A 22365-nucleotide genomic window follows, 5' to 3' on the forward strand; every position below is an offset into this window, starting at 1 on the left:
TCCAAAGGGGGGTGGGGGGAAATTTCGTTATCTGCCTCTCTATCACTCTTGCATATACGAGCGAAATTTAATGGTGGCAGATAACGAAATTGGTATCGCGGCAGGCCCTCTTTAAACAAACCGCCTTGATTCATCAATGTTATATTTATTAGGAACAAACGTTGACTGCCGACTGTTCTATATATTATACTACTCTTTGCTGCCCACTTCTAGCGCTGGCGGTACACCGCGAAAATCAGTAAAATGCTGCAAATGGTGTTAAAGGTCTGAAAATCGGTACGATTGATCTTTAGGACATTTGAAACAATTTGACCCGAAGCGCCAACAAATAAAAAAAACGAGAGGAGTTATGACGTCATGTTTTTTTGTATGAAATAAAAAAAAATGTTTAGAAACCTATCGTGTATGGTATTAAACGAAAGGGCTTTCTGAGCCAATGCTAAAAATATATCACATAGTTACATTTCAGTCATTTTGTTTAAATTATAATAAAAATAGTTTTCAAAACATACCAAGTTTGGGCTTCTCCAGATACAATACCATAATTTTTTTTTGTAAAATATACCTCAAATTATCCCTAATATCCTCATATCTAACCCTAATAAAGCAATTTTGAAATTATTTACATTTAGGTTTTTTTTTTTAATTTTTCAATTTTACAAAGTGTAATAATAGCCCTGCCGAATTACTCAATACGAGTAATAATGTCATTCGGGTAAAATAAGAGTATTGAAACTTGCTTTTTCTACTCCCGTACTTTTATTTGTCATTTAAAGGGTCGTGCACACACCTTTAAACCCCTAACTTATAGTTATCAACACAAGTCTTTAGTCTATTCCCCAAAAAAATATTTGTGCATACACGCAGTATCTTTTTGGCACTTTTACGATACTTCGTGTAATCACCATTTAAAAAATATTGTATGGAATACATTGTTTCCAACCTAATTTTAATTGTCATTTCTGACAGATGAGTAAACCATAGACATGTTTTGGTTAATGGTACGATTATTTTCATCTTTATAGGGCTGTATCTCCTAAACCGTGCGTCGTAGCACAAAAATAATCAAATTTTCGTTCCCCTTTGAAACTCCTAAGTAATATTTAGAAAACACGAAAAACAAAAAAAAAAAGATTTTTTTTTTATAGGGTTGTATCTCCTAAACCGTGCGTCGTAGCGCAAAAATATTAAAATTTTCATTCCTCTGTAAGAAACCCTAATTAATATTTAAAAAAAAAAAACACAAAAAAGAGATTAAAAAAAAACAAAAAAAACTTTATAATGCTGTATCTCCTAAACCGTGCGTCGTAGCGCAAAAATAATCAAATTTTCGTTCCCCTTTAAGGAACCCCTAAGTAAGATTTAAAAAACACAAAAAAAGAAAAAAAAAAGAAAAAAAAAGAAAAAGAGGAAGAAAAATATTTATAGGGCTGTATCTCCTAAACCGTGCGTCGTAGCGCAAAAATAATAAAATTTTCGTTCCCCTTAAGAATCCCACGCACTGAACAACCTATCACATTAGGACATGAAACAATCATCATCATCCATTTTTATTATTATTTCATTGCATTTCAAAGTAAGTGCTTGGTCGTAGAAAAAGTATTGTATGCAACGTTGTTTAACTGAGTCAAAAAATACTAGTGGCGTCTTTATTAACAATTTTCGGTTGTTGTTTGTTGTTATTGTTACTCACGCCACTCGCCTTTTTTGACCTCTCTTAAACAACAGTTGCATAAAATACTATTACATGTTCCTTTGGTAATATCTAAGCTTTAAGTAAGAAAAAGTTCTGATGAGTGGGGGGCGGAGAACTCGGGAAAGGGGGGACGTTAAAGGTGAGTTTTTTCGGTTAATTCTTTCTTAATTATTACATAGACAATTTTTACTACGACTTATAGATTCCGAGATATAAGCGACTTTCTGAAAAAAACCGTTTTATATTAATTTTATGCTTTCTTTTTAAATATTTAATTGAGAGATTCATAGATCACACTATGTAAAATTGAAAAATAAAAAAAAAACCTAAATGTATATAATTTCAAAATTGCTTTATTAGGGTTAGATATGAGGATATTAGGTATAAGATTAGAGGTATATTTTACAAAAAAAAATTTGCCGTATTGTATCTGGAGAAACCCAAACTTAATTGGTATGTTTTGAAAATTATTTATATTATAATAAAAAAAAAATACTGAAATGTAATGATGTGATATATGTTTGGAATCGGCTCCTAAAGCCCTTTCGTTTAATACCAAACACGATAGGTTTTTAAACAATATTTTTTTATTCCTTACAAAAAAAGATGACGTCATAACTCCTCTCGTTTTCTTTTTATTTGTTGGTGCTTCGGGTCAAATTGTTTCAAATGTTCTACAGATCAATCGTACCGATTTTCATACCTTTAACATCATTTGCAGCATTTTACTGAATTTCTCGGTGTACCGCCAGCGCTATATAGGTATACTTGGTCAACCAGATCTTGACAGTAGACAAAGGCGGCAATTTTGAAAAATGTAGGCGCGAAGGGATATCGTCCCATGGAAGATTTGAATTTCGTGCCTTTTTTTACTGACAAGATTTGGTTGACCAGCTATATACATATTATACTACTCTTTGCCTACGCCTTTGTTTTAAACTTTTTTTTAACAAGTTTTCACAGACAATTAAAAATTTGACATAGACACATCAAGGCGGTTTGTTTACAAAGGGGCCTATCGGGAAGTGCGAAAATCGAAACTCAGCTATTTGCCTCTTTATCGCTCGAATATGCAAGAGTGATAGAGAGGTTAGATAACAAAATTTCTAATTTCTGACTGTATTTTTCTTTAAATATTTTCAAATATAATTAAGTTGCGTTGTTTAATCACAAAGTTAAAAAGACTTAAAAGACCACTGTTTGTATCATCACCATCAGATCAGCTCGATGGTAACCATAAAAATATTGTATTGTCACCCATATTACATATTATGTACTTATGTAAATTTTCAGCTTCATGAACACCCGAGAAGTGGGTCAAATCTAGACACGCGGTAGCGTGTCCAGCCAAGTTCAAAGAAAAAGGAACTGGCGACGCAGCAACCGTGTGTAATATTACACGAACCATTTCGAGCTACTTTTGACCCCTTCACAACTTGAAACCTACTTAACCTACACACATGAAATTTGGCACATGTATTCAAGTCCCTTAGCTAGTTCAAAATACACTATTTCATAAACATAGCTCAAACAGTTATTGATAAATTAACCTTTAAAAACCGGCATTTTTGTGACTGACTGACATATAGATCAAAAACCTAACCCACTTCCAGGTGACCTAGAAACTTGAAATTTGGCATCAAGGTAGACTATTAGGTGTATATAGAAGGAAAAATGTGAAAATTGGAAATGATTGATATTTTGATGGAAAAAAAAATAATTAATACTTATAGACCAAAAACCTAACCCACTTCTAGATCACTTAGAAACTTGATATTTGGCATCAAAGTCGACTATTAGGTGCATATAGAAGGAAAAATGTGAAAACTGGAAATTATTGATATTTCGATGGAAAAAAAATAATTAATACTTATAGACCAAAAACCTAACCCACTTCTAGATGACTTAGAAACTTGATATTTGGCATCAAGGTAGACTATTAGGTGCATATAGAGGGAAAAATCTGAAAACTGGAAATTATTGATATATCGATGGAAAAAAAAAATACTTATAGACCAAAAACCTAACCCACTTCTAAATTGCTTAGAAACTTGATATTTGGAATGAAAGTAGACTATAAGGCGTATACAAAAGAAAAAATGTGAAACTGAAACTTTTTGACAATTAACCGCGCGTTAGCGAGGGTCTCCTTTTCAGCTTAGGCAAACTGCTTTCATGATGAATACTATAGTAATTTCTGTACAAAAAGTAATGATATCCCAACAAAAACATAAATGTGAAATGAGAGCCAAGTTCAATATTGAGAATATGTGTCGTTGTTAACTCGCCGACAAAAGAATTGATATCTATATGGGTGCCAAGTTCTGTGCTGTGTAGAAAATCCTGAGATTATAAAGGATTTGTCTTGGCTAGTTTTTACGTATAGGCATATAGTGTAACGATGCACGTTACTATAGGCATCTAAATCAAAAGTATTATTTAAAATAATGTGAAATTAAGAAATTAACATAACATTTCTGTGCGCGACTGTACTTTCCGCCGAACGGCGATGTCAGCAGTTTTACCCTTCTTATACCACCGGCCATCACTCCGCGCCCCACTCTTCGTTCGATCGTCTCTAAGGACGGACGCTGCCGGCCGCGTTCACGAGCCGTGAGCCGTGTCCTCTCACGCGCCGGCGCAAATTAAAATAATATTTTTTAAATCGGCAATGCTAGCCAAGTGTAGCTAAATCTTTAAAATTTTCTATAAGCAAATGATTTTAAGTACTAGTTAGTTCTACCCGTCCTGCACCCCGTTTGGGTAAGTGTTGAACGTTACTTAGTTTTAAGAATCTAGTGTGCTAAATTCTATTGTGCTAAAACGCTTATAATTGTGCCTTGCCGGTATCATGTATTTTAAAATAATTCCTATCTAGTAAGTGTTGTTAGCCGCCGCGTCGCGGCGTAACGGTAAAAGTACCGTTATAACATGGCGTCTCATACATTTTGCCCAGCGTGTTATTTAGCTTCAGATTATTAATAGCCTTAGCTCACAAGCTTAGTTTATTGCATTTTTATCATTTTAGTTGATCCCCATTATTGTAATTTAATTTCATAATCTTGCACTCTGCTTTTGGTACCTACTTGCCATATCACTTAACCGCTGTAACTCCGTTCTGGTTATGAACACCCACCATCTACTTTTTGCTACTCCCTTGCTTGCTTAGCGTCATCGTTGGGGTTCATACCGAGCGGCCAATTAATACGTGGACATAAAGCTGGACGATGTACATTCCAGGGTGCAATTAGACGGCTTAAAAACTACGGCGGCAGGGGGGACCTGCTGATCCGACCGCAGAGTAGGAGGCCCTCCAGAGGCTTCCCGGCTTCACGCACCAGCTGACCTCGGCGCTTCCCGAGACGTCCCGGCGTCCGAACACAGGGCTCGCACGACCACCTTGCCACGTCAGGGGAGTACCCACCTACGTCAGTGAAATCAGACAGGCTAATTTAAAATTTAACGGACCACTACCACGACCACCGCTCGGGTTATTTTTTTAATAAATTTATTTGTTATAAAGCGTTTGGGACTTTAATTTAAACCTCCCAACCTTAATAATATTTTCCACCGTAATATATATGTTTTTTTCAACCGTAATATATATTTTTCTGTTAGTTTTTCAAAAACTTGGTTTGTTGTTAAAAACTAGCCAAGACAAATCCTTTATAATTTCAGGATTTTCTACACAGCACAGAACTTGGCACCCATATAGATCTCAATTCTTTTGTCGGCGAGTCAACAACGACACGTATTCTCAATATTGAACTTGGCTCTCATTTCACATTTATGTTTTTGTTGGGATTTAATTTGCATGATTTGATTGGAACCACATTGGAACAGACAGACAACCAACGGGACAGATGAAACTAAGTAAAAGCTTGAAAAAATGTGGCTTTTTCAATTTCTTTTGCAACTTCAGATGAAAACGGGGTTTCTATTGTTTCCCAGATAGTTTTAAGCCATAATGTATTGTTTGCTCGAATTTTCGTTAGTCATAATTCATTTGGTTCAGAAACGCGTCACTTTTCAGGATTGCCATAAAACAAATCTAACCTAACCTAACCTATCTATAGGATAACCTAACTAAAATCTTGAAATGTTAACGGTTTCAGTTTTATGAGTAATGATAATATGACAAACAATACATTATGACTTAAAACTTTATGGGAAACAACGGGACCCCATGAAAACGTCCTTATTGAAGCATAAGGACCCTTAATTTATGGAAAGCCACATATAACAACCAATTCGAGGCTACTAGGTGGCAAAATACGACTCAATACGAGTAGGTAGGTCAAATACACGAGAGTAAGGATTTATATTTGGCCAAATATTCTTGTGACAAAGTTATTCTTCCTCGCGTTATCTCGATTTTGCCACGGATCATGAGAACCTATTGTTCGCTTGACAATTAATCTCAAGGATTGGCGTAGGCACTAGTTTTTCCGAAAGCAACTGCCATCTGACCTTCCAACCCAGAGGGTAAACTAGGCCTTATTGGGATCTGTTAGGCTGTTAAAGTTTAAAGTTACCTACTCGTAAGTCTCGTAACACAACATATAAGTTTCACATAACAAAATTACTTACATATATATATATATATATATATATATATATATATATATTATGTACCTAAACATATTACTTTTCTAAAAAAAGGACTGAAATCTAGTGCTGCGAAGAAACGGTATTTTTGTTCGGCTTTTTTGTTGCTATTTTGGCATATGGATACATGGTAGAAGAAGTAAGTATGGAATCCTCCTCCGTTTTGCGTGGTCCGACGCACCTGGCCGGGTTTTCGCGATTTTCCGTCAATGTCTGTCAATACCTTATTTCTTACGAACACCTAAAATAATAAGTTTAAAATTAATCTCAATGTCTCCAGTTTGCTGTTCATTCAAACTGACAAAATCCAAATTTCTGAGGCAATATACGACCGCTGTCTTATATAAGCCATTAAAATTCATCATGAATAATCACGTTGCGTTGTTATAAATTTAATTAAATAAATAATTATTGTATTTAATTTATAACAACTAATTAGGCATAGCGTCCAATTTAGAATATGACACAGGCACTAGTTCTTACGAATTTTACCTTAATTTATTAATCAAAGGACCTGAGGTAAAAGTGAGAAGAGGTTAATAAGCAGATGCACCAGCTAGTCGCCGACGCTCCGCTTCCCCCGGGATTAGCCCTTAAGCCTGCACCTAACAGACTGGCTCATAGGGGGCTATGAGCTTGCTGTTGCGTCAATTTTCATTTTTAGAAAAAAAAAACTAGTCTACTAACTACTAACAACACAATAAATGCTTATTTTGCCGCATTCTTCACTATCTCTCCCTATTTCACTGCCATCTAACCCAGAGGACAAAAATATAGCTTATTGTGGCTACTGGCTACTCCGTCTTCCTCATGACTCATGATATTTTACTTCACCATAAAGTAATTGGTGTAATATCAAATGATATTTTTCACACAAGTTACAAGAAGTTCATTGCTAAGAGCCGGGGTTAGGACCCACGACGATTGGTTTAAAATTTAAACTTTATATATAATTTGTTACCTAGTAATTATACTAAATCTGTTTTCTTTTTGACATTTAGTGGTATATGTATTGCTGTATGTTTATTGTCAAGTTTTTTTTAATTCTGGACAATTGTCATATATTCGTTTTCATGATAGATCTACACCAACGCAACTGCATGTCATGTTCTTGCGGTTTATTTTTATAACGCCAAGATCGAAATTTGACTGTTAACTCCATCTTGCGTCGAGTAGGGGAATCAAAAAACTATAGAAAATAGAAATGCAGTTTACTCTATGCCATAGAATCCCCTTTTAAATGTCATAAATCCAAACATGGCGGCCATACCAATAGACAACCAAGTCTAGCGATGAAATGATTTGTTTACATGAGATTCACTGACTTTACCTATTCGACAACCCATGATTGTTCAGATTCAAATGAACTTCAACATGCGACGTCAAAAGTGGCATGTCGAATAAGGCCCCTGGCCTTTATTTTTAACAAGCTTTTATTAGGTCGACCTGTATGTAACTAACATGTAATGGAATCTAAGGTAACTAATTTAACCAACTTCCAAGGATCGTAGCGTCATGAAAATTGGCAGCTGTGTGTAGTTCTGATGACAATACAATAATATGGTACTGTCGAACTGATCTGATGATGGAGACAGGAGGTGGCCATAGGAACTCTCGACCTGTTATGTAACTAACTTGTAATGGAATCTAAGGTAACTAATTTAACCATCTTACAAGGATCGTAGCGTCATGAAAATTGGCAGCTGTGTGTAGTTCTGATGACAATACAATAATATGGTACTGTCGAACTGATCTGATGATGGAGACAGGAGGTGGCCATAGGAACTCTCGACCTGTTATGTAACTAACTTGTAATGGAATCTAAGGTAACTAATTTAACCATCTTACAAGGATCGTAGCGTCATGAAAATTGGCAGCTGTGTGTAGTTCTGATGACAATACAATAATATGGTACTGTCGAACTGATCTGATGATGGAGACAGGAGGTGGCCATAGGAACTCTCGACCTGTATGTAACTAACTTGTAATGGAATCTAAGGTAACTAATTTAACCATCTTCCAAGGATCGTAGCGTCATGAAAATTGGCAGCTGTATGTAGTTCTGATGACAATACAATAATATGGTACTGTCGAACTGATCTGATGATGGAGACAGGAGGTGGCCATAAGAACTCTGTGATGAAACAACGCAACCTAATTGTGTTAGGGGTTTTTAGAATTGTCTCGATGAGTATTAGTTGTCTGTCATAAGAAAAGTACAGTCATCGATAAAAGCTTGTACCAAAAATGAATTTTTGCCAATAACGTATTATTGACGGGAATTTCATTGAAGGTTGCTTATTGTACTGTTATCCTCATTTCAATTATTATCTGAGATTTTTAAGGACCAATGGAAATAATCAATTTAAATAGTTATTGTTAATGTTAGTAATCGTAGGTTTAATTACCAGTTGAAATAAAATCATATATAATTAATACATTACATACTATAAAAAGTATGATCTAAAACTTTGATTGGAGGCCGTGTTTTATTTCTATGGCGTTTATTTTAAGATTATTCATAGATAGTTCGTATTATTATTTTTATACTTCCAAGTTTATTTTATTGTGTGTCTTAAGTAACTGTTTTCTAAATAATTAAGAAACATTATTCCGCCAGTCATAAAGAAAACGCCGTCTATTTATGCCCGTTTAAAATGTAAGTAGACCTTAATCGAATTTAAACTGTTGTGAGACATACTAACATTGAATAATTTTACGGTTTAGACTCACTTGTTTAAGTCACTCGCGCGACATTTAAAACAAGTGAGTCTAAACCGTAAAATTATTCAATGTAAGTAGACCTTGTTTTAATATCCCTGATACTAAAACGACAATTTACGTCGGTCGGGCAAGTAACCAATCATCCTGCTTTTGTAGCGTACTAAAACATCAGGGGCCCATTTCTCAAAAGCTTGTAACTTGTAATACAAGTGGAAGACCCTTTCTAACAAAAGCTGTCATAAAGTGACATCCGCTTGTATTACAAGTTACAAGCTTTAAGTATCAGTGCCCTATTTATCAAAAGCTTGTAAGTTGTAAATGTTGTAATACAAGTGGAAGTCCCATTTTTGACAGCTTTTGTTAGAAAGGGACTTCCACTTGTATTACAAGTTACAAGCTTTTGATAAACAGGGCACAGCTCTTCGTTGTTTTATCGATGACTTTAAGGACATTCTGTAGAAGGATTTAGAACAGACAATACTTGAGAATGTTCTCTTCCTCTTATCGCAAGTTCAGGGATTGTTTTGAATTGTGTTATAAATAGAATGTGTTACTTTGAGACTAAACTTATAAGCGACAGCCTTATTCAGATAAAAAGTATACTATATAAGATAAATAAAATAAACAAAAGTAGACTCTGACCATCCCAAGTTTGCACTAATTTGGAAATTACTGTAGGTATAGATATATATCCCATAGAAGAAGCGCCATGTTCGACGTAGCACTTAGCATGAAAAGTAGAGATGCCACGAATATTCGGCAACTATACGGTATTCGGCCTATTCGGCCACTTTGCCGAATATTCGGTATTCGGCCGAATGTTGCCTACTATTCGGCCGAATACCGAATATCTGTTGCACCTACTTAAAAAGAAAAATTGCACAATAAAAATAACCAAAAACTATGTAGGAATATTTAGAATGTGTTCTTGGAAAGTTGTTAAATACGAAGTCGAAGACCCTTTTTTGAGCCTTATTTGTTGATTAAAAAACATTTTATTTTTATCATGAGTCTGTTTTGTTTGACTCTATTCATTAATGCTGTTCAACAAAAATATATATTCTAGCTAACGTCATCTAACGTTGAGCTTTGTTAGCGATCAGTTTTCATAATAATTGTGACTCAAAATGTTCGCATGTCATGCCGAATATTCGGTATTCGGCCGAGAGAGGGGCCGAATATTCGGTATTCGGTATTCGGCCAAACCCACTATTCGGGGCATCTCTAATGAAAAGTTAATGTGGTCGGACTCAATCAGGCTGACGATGACGTGGCAATACGCTGAACACAAAAGCTAACCCCGATGGACGTTGGACAGACAATAAGGGTCCTTGTGATTGCACACGCCAAATATACTATAGTGGAATTATTCTTATTTGCATCATTTGACACATTATGACTAACGTATATAGAGATGTAACTAACCCAAATCGATTGTCACAGCAAGCGATTACGATTGGATGGCACCTAGACTGAGGTATCGAATTGTGACGATTAATGATTTTTTATTTGATATTTAAATAAAGCTAGAATTATATGGTTAATAAATAATAATAAGAAGATATAATAAATTTAATAATGCTTTGTTATAAATATCTAATAAAACAAAATTTACCTAAATTTAATAATGTTTAAAAAATGTACGAGTAAAATGTATATTTTATGAATAAAACATTGAGTTGAATTGTTGCGACCTAAAATGAAAAATATATATCGATTTACTTAGACGACTACCGATTTATAACGGTGGTGTCCGGCTAACCCTAAATTAAAAAAAAAAAGACGTAGAACGTAAACGTTCGCAGTGCAATTGTCTTCCTTTGTAATTTCGATTTGCAAGATATTTTACGTTCTATTGCTGTTATCAGTGTCATGTGTCAAATGACGCAAATACGAGTGATAAAGTCCAAGGATACTTTACGTCCTGGAGAACAAAATCTACGTAATTTTGTTACCAAGTGAATGGAAAAAGTAAGTAAAGTGTATTTTCCACCTGTCAATAGGGAGGCCGCCCGTCCACTATTTGAGGAGTCCCGATTAAATAATAAATGTTACGAGTATGCACAGATTATGACGATTTGCTATCTAACGTATCCTCAGGCGCTCTGACGAATGAAAAATTGACGACGCAAAGTAATCACAAGTAAACAGAAACACATTGAGGAACACCACTTGGTTGCATTAGATTAAACTTGCTTTGAATTTAAACCTTGTTCATTGATAAATACAGTCTTGTTTACAACGCGCGATTAATTGAGATGCGAGCTTGCGTATGTGGAAACCGGTATCAATTAAATCATTTCACGCGGCTGATTGTTAGAAACAGATTTCAACCAGGTGGATCTAATGTTGATATTGTATTGATAGGGTTTTTATTATTTGTTTGAGTTGGCTGCGGTAAATATTTGTACAAGCTGCGGTAGCCGAATGGTTCCGGCCCGTGCGGAGCGACTGACAATCCTGCGGTCGTTGACCAGGGCTATTATAACCGCGAAAATCTAAGTTCGTCAATAACGGGCACTTTTCTCTGTCACTCTAATTACGTCTTAATAAGAGTAAAAGAGTAAGATCCCCGCAATTTGCGAATGTCCGGTGTAGGATAAAATCGTGAGAACGACGCCACAACAGTAATGCAAAATGCAGATGACATCCGAACGCCATCTTTTGTTTTGTAGGTATTTAATTATTATGTGTCTTGTCATAAACAGTTTTGGAGAAAGTTTTGTTTATGCATGATTATTTCACTTTCATTTATTAATATTTATCATCTTAGTCCTGACGGAAGCAGGTGTGGTTTAGATACCTACACCCTTTTTGCTTCGTAAATACATACACACGTTTGTACGTGTATACGTGTGTGGTTTAAGTATTGTCCAATGTTTTTTAGATGTTAAATAAATATTGCAAGATTCTTCACTACGCTTTTCACAAAAAAACTAGTAAGTAGGTAGGTAAGAAATAAACAATTCTGTACATAACTTCTGAAATGTTATTGATACGTAGGTACTTGTCTTGTCCAGTTCATGCCCTTCGTGACTGGCAAAAAAGTTCGTAGTAATCGTTGTTAACGAGTTTCTCGTTGGTTTTCCCTGTAGGTAGCGGTGGTTAAGATTGACCTTCGTAAGGTAGTTACACTCGTGTACAAAATGGTTATTATGTCACAGTAGTCGTTGTGTCTGATATACTGCTTAATATGACTTTCGGTTAATAACAGTGTCAATTGTTGATTTAAGATGCAACAAATGAAGACTTGTTAACGTAGCAATGATATCAGCGCGGAGTTTTATGAATAATTGATTAAGTATTATTTTTACTGGATTTCAAGATTGTGATTTTAAAAATCCTTTTAACCGGCTTCACAAAAAAGGTGGTCGTTTGTACGTATGTTTGTTCACGATCATCTCGCGTTTGGCTGAACCAATTATGATACGGTTTTCAGAAAAGAGCTAGTTACATTACATTCTGGAGAAGGTTTTAGTAGGTATACATGGATGGTTTGAAAGATCAATTTATCAATCAATCAATTCAATATATCAATCAATTTTTATCAATTGGACCCGGTCGGTGGCGCTGCTAACGGTATACCTATCGCCAAATTTGATTTGTTGAAAGCGATTTTGTGTGTATATTTCAACGGGTTCCTGAATGGTTTGAAAATTAATTCAAATTAGGTAGGTATATAGGTACCTAATATCTTTTCAAATATTTTTATTTTATTTCTAAAAAAGCATATTTTCATAACGAACGCGACACAAAAGCAATTTTGCGATAGGACAATATGGGATGGCGCTCAGCAATCTTGATGTGTCGAAGGCTGACATAACATCCTCATCGTTTGATTGGGGTTCGACGCGTCCATATTGGATATTTCAGCGATATTGTCGCCGCCGTTCCCAAGCACACCTCTTGCTTGCTCACTAAACCGGTATGACCGAGATCTCCGATCACTCACACGTGTATTGAACATGGAGGTCACATTTGGGCTGGTTAAAATCGATATTTTCGGTTATCTGTAGAAATAACAAGCAGGTTAATTCCGAAGGGCTGTCGAGCGATGATAATTATAATCCTCGTTTTAGGACTATACGTATGGAGCCTGGAATAATGCCAATACTGGCACAAGAGATAAAGTATACTTTTTATATTATGATCGAATCTCCCATAAATTTTGAGATTTTTGAGATGTGTCCGTATTGCAGGCATCATACCGGAGAATACACTTGCTGAATACAGTAATCCTTAGGGTTCGTATTTGTAATGAGGAGGACTAAAATATAGTAACAAATTCTACCAAGAGTTTAGCTTAACTTAGTAGGTGAGTAACTTAAGTTGTACTCATAGGTACATATAGCTTGTTTAAGGTACCTGCGCCAAAGAAGGTCCGGTTCTAAAGCTTGCCTTACTTTCATAGGTACTTTTATAAGTGTGAATGGGTTAAAGTTAAATTAAACGAGAAAATAGCAAGTAAAAATAACGATACGCCTTATTTGGTGCAGGTACCTTAAACAAGCTTATTTGGTGCAAATAACTTAATCAACCTTATATGTAGAACGGCACAAATAACGACGTTCGCTCTACAGTGGTGTACCAAAGTTAAAAGGTTATTGCACAATAGCATGTCAAGTGCAGAGTTCAAAGTCTGCACTGCGGCTTTCTGGTTGAACTGCGGCGCTCGCGCTGGGCCTACGTAGTAAGTCTGACATGTAACAAATGTGTGTGGGACACTAGTCGATTAAAACGGTGTAGGTACATTGTTTTGATAAGGATGCTAGTTATCAAGGCTAATTTTAGTCTCTAAGGCGGCGGCGTTCCTTAGGTTTATCTACATTCTTGATTTATTGTTATAGCCAAGGTTACACAAATAGGTGGCAATGTACGCATGTATCAAGTTTACTAAAGGTTGATGATAAAATAGTCTAATTATTTAGTAAGTATTTAACCAATTATTTTGACGACCGGTCTGGCCTAGTGGGTAGTGACCCTGCCTGCTAAGCCGATGGTCCTGGGTTCGAATCCCGGTAAGGGCATTTATTTGTGTGATGAACACTAATATTTGTTCCGGAGTCATGGATGTTTTCTATGTATATAAGTATGTATTTATCTATATACGTATGTATATCGTCGCCTAGTACCCATAGTACAAGCTTTGCTTAGTTTGGGGCTAGGTTGATCTGTGTAAGATGTCCCCAAATAGGTATTTATTAGGTATTTAGGTAGGTATTTTCTTGTAGTCAAGCAAAACCGATTGATTACATTATGTCTCGGTAATATTATCGGATATCAAATTTGTTTTGAACTATTAAATAGATTCAAAAATTCTCAACTAAAATAAACTTTGAAATATTTGAGCGGGAAAGAACTCAATAAAACTTTAAGCTTTATTCCTGTCGTTACTCATATTTATAGCAGTGGCAGTCTCTCTGGACAGTTGGACCTTTTAGTTCAAATTTTGTACATAAATCGTCTATTAGCAACTGTGTGTCTAATGGCTCATCTACACGATATGCCAGCGCCGGCCACTCCAAGGGACGCAGCCATACGGCAGAATGAGATAGCAATATCACTTGCTCCTCTAACGCATAAATGCGTCCCTTGGAGTGGCCGGCGCTGGCTCATCGTGTAGAGGAGCCATAATGCTATGTAGGTGTTTACGACTGAACAACAATAGTATAAGTTGACGAAATATATTGCCCATATGGGTAAGTTGTTTGAGACATCGGTGCAAAAAGGTAATATAAATGTGAAACTACTATTATAAACGTGGAAGCTTTTTTATGTTTGTTATTATTTGGTGGTTAATAGAAGGAGAGAGGGTTGAAAATGCTAGGGGTAGGGACGTAATGACAGCGGTGGTGGTAGGATCTATTTAAATTGAATGACTTTTAGGCGGATGAAGCCGCGGGCAACGACTAGTTGGTAAACACATAATACAATCTTTGTCCTTTATCTGTGCAGAGGAAAATATTGCTGTTTGCAGCCTATAATTAGATGAACACATCCGTAGTCGTTACAAAGGTAAACAAATAAATTACGTTGTACGAGCACACTCTGTTTACAAGGCTTTACGCATGGTTACTGCACAAGTCAACAAACTGATTACTTAATCATATTGCCGTTTACGTTGTACGTATACGTATGCAGTCAGAAAAATTACCTAGCCATAGTGGGAATACGGAATCTTGAAAAGGGACAGTTGTAAACCGTGACTTAGGGTCGGTTGCACCAAACTGTTCGTATCGTTAAAGAGTTCGCTAAATTTTTAGGTATGGAAAGTTTCATAGTAAAGCGCCGGGGCGCGCCGGCTGACGTTGATCAGTCTGTCAAATGTGGTTGGTGCAACTAGCCCTTAATAGCACGAAAACACGTTGATCTGTCGGTGTAACCTATTAGTCAAACGTAATAGACGTATTCTCGTGGAATTAATTCGACGATGACAATACCGCATCCGTATTTACGCACCGTAGTCATTATTCATCGTATTCGTAAAAGCGTGCATGGTGTTAACACTGCACGTTATTTATTTAAGAAACCGCAGCTTTGTGTGTTGTGTTAAATCGTAACCATCGTAAGTAGGTAAGTAATTTGTAAGTACCTAACGTAATGGACCCTATAATGGACGTGGAACCGGTAATGGGATATAAAACCACAAATCCTCTAAAATAAGTAGGTAAAAGTAGTTTATAAACACTGGCAATATTTTACCATAAATAAGAGTCATAGAGCTGTTTAAGTTCGACTTTTTATTAATTTCGGTTAATTTTTAAGAAATTGGCGCCAACCCAAAAGTTGTCGTGTCACTGGAAAAAATAACCAGTAAGAATTCTTAACAACTTCGCTAAGAGAGGTGAGTTCATATATTAAAATGTAATTAATTATTACTTGGTGTAAACTAGAATGTGTTTTGTTAATTGCATTTACCATGAGATAAGGTATACAACACATTACGTTGTGACTCTAGAGATGTATAAAAAATAGTGGTATTTTGCCCAATCCCATTATAGGAGCTGTAAAACTGCATACCTCCTATGATGGGATAATTTACATAATGATGCTTGCCATGGCGTAATTTCATGTTTAAACAATACAGAAGTATAATGTAGTTACTCGTACGAACTATGTCAGGAGGTCTTCTCGGACTTCGGATAAATTAATATCGTTTTTACAAAATTTTATTTAACTTGCCCTGTTAGTTTGTATACAGGGTGGATTTTCTTTTTGGGTCAGTGAGGGCAGCTACCAGATCCCGTGCTGCGACGAGAAAACGGTCTTAGAAAACCTTCCCTCGATTTCAAATTAATGAAGATTGGCTTTTACAGATTTTGGAAAAAACATACAGGGTGCGAGAAAAAGGTAATTTTTGACAATCTTTTTTTTTGATGCCAATCGATCCCATTCCTATTGAGGATCAAAAGCTTGTATGGAACTAAAAAAAAATTCCGGCTAGAAAAGCCACAAATCGAGGAAAACTTTTCCCAAACAATTTATATGAAAATCAAAACTTTTATTTTTCACATGCTTTTTTTCTATGCCAATTGATTCCATTTTTATCTAGTATCAATATTTTCTTTGGGGTCAATTTACGATAATGTACTAAAAAGCCACAAATTAATAAAAACTTTTTCCATAGGTACATTTACTATGGAGAAAATGTGAAATTTAATTTTGACCCCAAAAAAACTATTGATACTGGATAGGAATGGAATCGATTGGCATACAAAAATAGCATGTGAAAAATATAAGTTTTCATTTTCATACAAATTGTATGGGAAATGTTTTCCTCGATTTGTGGCTTTTCTAGCCGGAATTTTTTTTTGTTCCATACAAGCTTTTGATCCTCAATAGGAATGGGATCGATTGGCATCAAAAAAAAAGTTTGTCAAAAATTACCTTTTCCTCGCACCCTGTATGTTTTTTCCAAAATCTGTAAAAGCCAATCTTCATTAATTTGAAATCGAGGGAAGGTCTTCTAAGACCGTTTTCTCGTAGCAGCACGGGATCTGGTAGCTGCCCTCACTGACCCAAAAAGAAAATCCACCCTGTATTAGTTAGTGTGGTTCAAATCTTGGAAATGGCATTTGAGCCACTTTCGGATTTCCGATTGAGTTGAAATTTTGGATACGTATGCAAATCGGATGACAATGCCATCGGGTGACAAAAATGACTAATAACTAGTTTTTTTCCAAAAACTTATTCCCTATTCCAATATCTTATACTGATAAGGTATGCCCATTATAGGGGGCCCATTACTGGATCCACGTCCATTACCGGGGTTCCATTACTGGAGCTTTGGTGTCCATGACTGGAGAAAAAAAACATACTTTTAATTTATTAATTATGTGGAAACTAACTGCAGTATCTTTGATACAACACGCCTGAAACATAAAAGAAGGATAGGATATTCATCTTTTAACAAGCTAAGCGGTAGAACTTTTACATGTATCAGGGAAATATCACAAATACTCCAGATTTCCTCTTAAATGTTCCATGACTGGTGCCGTTACTATATCTCATTTATTACCTCTGTGTAGAATTCGAACTTCAAACACATTCGAACTTCGAACAAATTAAATCGCGGTGTTGTTATACCTATATCACTCATAATGATCTTTTTCTATTCCAGCACTTAAATGTGTCAATTAAATGACTGACAGTGATATCTAAAGCAATGTCATTTTCTGAATGATTTGTCTATAGGCTCATAAGAATGAGTATAATACAACTGCTTTATTTTTTTTTAAAGATACAACTTCCGATCATCTTGATTGAAAGAGGTATGTTGCCATTTACAATAACACCTCTTTTTTTTTCTTTTTTTTGGCTCTATGTTTTGCTGTGTGCATAATACTTCATACAAAGTAACCCATTTTCTTAGTCTCAACTGTTTTGTGTCGGGTGCAGCTGTCATAGAAAAAGTAATGTATTATGTATGTATAATTGGTTCTTAAAATTCAAGGGTCGAAGTTACAAAACGAGACGTAGCCTTATTATATTATATCACTGTTGCATAAACTACTATTTGCTAAATTAAGTTAGATTTGTGTTACACTTGAAGCTTCCACAGTACAGGACTTTGATCCACATACATACATGTGTGTTATTCTCTTAGGCTTAGATATTCGTCTTAGAAGCTTCATTTGTTTTTTTACCTACTTGGAAACCTCTTTTTAATTTATTCTTATTGAAACTATAAATATTCAACCTTGACATTAATTCGAACCACTCGAATAGTTGTGATAATTGTAATCATGATTATAAGATTTTGGAATTACTTAACGATGCGGGGTGTGATATGTCAAAAGTTTATCGATATCGACTTTTATTTGCCCTCGCACTATTTAATGTCAAACGTCAAGATTAAAATTGCACGTTTAATTGTATTATCTTTTTTTTTCCAAATGAAAAAAACATTAAAATTAATTCAAAAGTCGAAGTGACTGGGCCATTTTTCTCACAGAAATAAAGATGTGTTCAGGCCATTTAACTCGTCTCTTTCGTTTATAATAACAGTCTGTTCGGAAAGAGAAGAGTCGTGGAATGTATGGAGCCCAATACATTCCACGACTCTTCTCTTTCCGAACAGACTCTATCACATCACATACTTAATCATTTATTTCGAATTAACCGTATGTGAGTATTTTTGTTCAATGGGTGTAAATACTTGGCGCTCATTTTCAATTTTCGAGTAAGCCGTTAAGAGAATAACGAATAAGGCTTAGTAAGTAACAGCTACTTCTTGAAACTGTAATTTACAAGCTGATTATTACTACTTAAGTCTTTTTTTTAATCTAATTCCGAATTATATTCCTTAACTTTTACCTATATTTGAACTTTGGTCCATTTTACCATAAGTTCTCTAAAGGTCAAAATATGTCGTTAAGACGGACCATCGTGATCCATTATTGTTAGGTCAGGTGGACCCGTATTCCCGAAAAGCATGAGTTTAAACCACTTCAAACTGCTTGCGGCGGTTGATATTTATGTTTCCCCTGAGAAGCTAAAGCTAGGTACAATGCATACAAGTTAATGTTCCTAACTATACAGCAAGACGTATAATTTTTCATTAGAGATAGGTAATAGGTTTGGTATGGCCCCAGTTTATCATGAGAGAGTTATTTCCCAAAAAAAGCGGCCAAGTGCGAGTCGGAATCGCCCATGAAGGGTTCCGTATTTAGGCGATTTATGACGTATTAAAAAAAACTACTTACTAGATCTCGTTCAAACCAATTTTCGGTGGAAGTTTACATGGTAATGTACATCATATATTTTTTTAAGTTTTACTATTCTGTTATTTTAGAAGTTACAGGGGGGGGGGGGGGGGGGGACACATTTTACCACTTTGGAAGTGTTCTCGCGCAAACTATTCAGTTTAGAAAAATATGATATTAGAAACCTCAATATCATTTTTGAAGACCTATCCATAGATACCGCACACATATGGGTTTGATGAAAAAAAAAAATTTGAGTTTCAGTTCTAAGTATTTATTGTTTTTTTTTTCTATTTTTGTATGAAAATCTTAATGCGGTTCACAGAATACATCTACTTACCAAGTTTCAACAGTATAGTTCTTATAGTTTCGGAGAAAAGTGACTGTGACATACGGACGGACAGACGGACAGACAGACAGACAGACAGACAGACATGACGAATCTATAAGGGTTCCGTTTTTTGCCATTTGGCTACGGAACCCTAAAAAAGAGGATATTTTATACCGTTACCTTCCTATAGACATTTGTTTTCAGAACTTGATTAATGAATTACTAAAAATATATTTAGGTTGAGGGTTTAATACTTATTATATTTTAGCCCCATAAACTTCACACTAGAATTCAAAAAACAAATTCTAATAAGATTATGATTATGAATTACCCACCACAAAACTAAGGGTTAGTAAAGTTACCTATTATAGTTAAACACGCACCGGTTGAAAATATGTCCGCAAATCGGTATAGGTATGTAATATTGTTTTATGTAAGTAACATTAGTTGGAATGTTTCAAAACTTACGAATCTTTTTTTAAGAGCTCAACTTCAAATCGGACATCTTACAAAAATCACGACACACATAACATTAATTAGATAAAGTCCCAAAATTAAGCAGCCTTCTACTACAAGCCACCTCAACACTACTTGACCAACCGCAGAACTGTGGCAGCCAGCCTATTATGGATAGCTTTATCCATCTTTATCCACGTGATAAAATAACTGTCACTGTTTAACACCGTGGGAAAGAAAGTGACGGACACCGTTTTATCACGCTGTCACGTAGACAAGAACGACCATCATATCCGTACAGGATATGTAGGTAATTAAAGTAAAAACAAGAAAGTCAGTTAATCAGTTTTATTGCAATAAACACACATGTGGTGGTGACCGTTACTCGCGGCAGCCGGTTCCTTGCTTTGACGTCAACCAACAGGTTCCATCTTTCTGTAGACAAGAGAAAAAAAAAGATTAGCATCGAGAATTTTATCACACGTTTTGATATTTAAGAGATGACGTCTGATTTTCATTAGTTGGTCGATTAATGTCAAAGAAAAAAGGTGTGACTTTTATGTGTTTGAAAGTCCGGTTGACATATATTATTTAGTTAATTGTTATTAGGTAATAATACTATATTATTACCTAATAACAAGTCAGAATATTATTATTTTTGAAATAAATTATGAGAGTTTAATATCTAAAATTTTACTATTACCTATTGCATAAACAAAATTCTGGGGATATATCTAGATAATTTTGTAATTAGGGAGTTAATCCAAGTGCTTTCAGACCAAGGTTAAAATCGAATGAGTGTTTAGAACTTTTATGAAATTAAAAAAGTTCTAAATCAAAAAGAGTACGTTAAAGGGTATGTAAGAAATACTGAAACCAACCTGTTCATAATAACAGCATTTCCAAAATTATTCAGTGGTATCAATACGCCACGGACTTGTTCATCTCTGTCTGGTGAAGCGGGGCATGAACTCCGAGCTGGAGGACGACGCCACCGAGGACGTGCTGCCAGACACAGCCCCTCCGATCTTGGTCAGGTCTTTCTTCTTGCGGAAGCTCAGCCTGGCCTCCTTCCCGATGAAGCGGTCCAAGACCTGCCTCAGCGCCGAGTGCTTCCTCTCAAACGGATTGGTAAACATGATCACTGCACTTCCAAAGCACTTCACAGTCACAGTAGCGCGTTCGACGAGTGTCAATGCGGTTCTGAAGTGGGCGCGTCGCGCGCGGCTTTATATAAGAACTGGCCGCTTGCGTATGAGTGCGGGTCATAACCTAATATGATAATATTTTGAACGATCCTAACGATCACAAATGAAAACAATAATTAATCAATGCTTTTGTATAGGACGAAGCGTTTTTTTAACCGTTTCTTACGGATAAGGATTTTCATGCGTAGGTAAATATTTTGACTGCGGATATATGCTACAAACGCACTATATCGCGGAAACGATATAAGCTATAATTGTATAAAATTCGATGCATTTATATTTTTTTTAGTAGGTGCACCATAGGTACCTACCAACAACAATTTAAACTAAGTAACATTTCTTTTTGTTTTTTTCTGAATGTTAGAAAAATATATTAGTAGTTAATGTAATTTAAATAAAATCTTTCAATAAAAAAATCGAAATAAATGCAATATGTATTATATTTTGTACGCTGTGATGTGATCGATTCGTCCCTGATAGGTACATAGCTGATTATCTGTCTTGAATGATGTCGTGAGATTATCATCAGTCATGTTGGTGAAAAAAATGCTTAGTTAATGATTGTGTTGACTAACAATCATTAACTATTAATACGAGGAATAAGTGGACGACTCGACTTCTTATTCTTGTATTTGCAACAATGTCGATAAGTATTAGATCTTTCTGGAACTGTCAACTCCCATGACTATTCTTCAATCAATCTTGATCAATAAATATTAAATGGTTTTTTTTACTCATAGCTGCCTAGATTGTCTTGTATGTAGGTAGGTAAATATTTAGGACATTTATACGGACATAGATACGTTGTTACGATAAGATATTTTGTAACACTCTAAAGGTTTATCATTACTACATATTTAAGGATGTGATTATACTTATATACTTAAGGTACCTAATGTGCTGCGAGATAATAAGCAAAACTCTAATATTTTTTTAGATTTTAGGCAATGAAAATAGTTTAATTTTTGCTTTACTTTTATTATAAAGCACGTAATTTTTCAAAGGGAGTTAACACTATTTAAACTCTTGTCAATCTAATACCTTTAAACGAGCAATTCTTGCATATTTATTTATTTATATATATATATATGACGGAGGCACGGGCGACGACGGTGGGCGTAGTACCTCAATGTATTA

The 22365-nt window shown here is 35.4% G+C and overlaps 1 long non-coding RNA gene across 1 annotated transcript; it reads right to left on the reverse strand.

The window, feature by feature from the left end:
• Nucleotides 1-20353: 20353 nt before the first annotated feature.
• On the reverse strand, nt 20354-21366 carry LOC134649864 (uncharacterized). The gene is made up of 2 exons (XR_010096994.1): nt 20902-21366; nt 20354-20455 (listed from the first exon to the last, which is right to left on the reverse strand). It is a non-coding gene; the product is annotated as an uncharacterized LOC134649864 (long non-coding RNA).
• Nucleotides 21367-22365: the final 999 nt, after the last annotated feature.

Source organism: Cydia amplana, chromosome 7 (genome assembly GCF_948474715.1).
Source record: "Cydia amplana chromosome 7, ilCydAmpl1.1, whole genome shotgun sequence".
Taxonomy (NCBI): Eukaryota; Metazoa; Arthropoda; class Insecta; order Lepidoptera; family Tortricidae; genus Cydia; species Cydia amplana.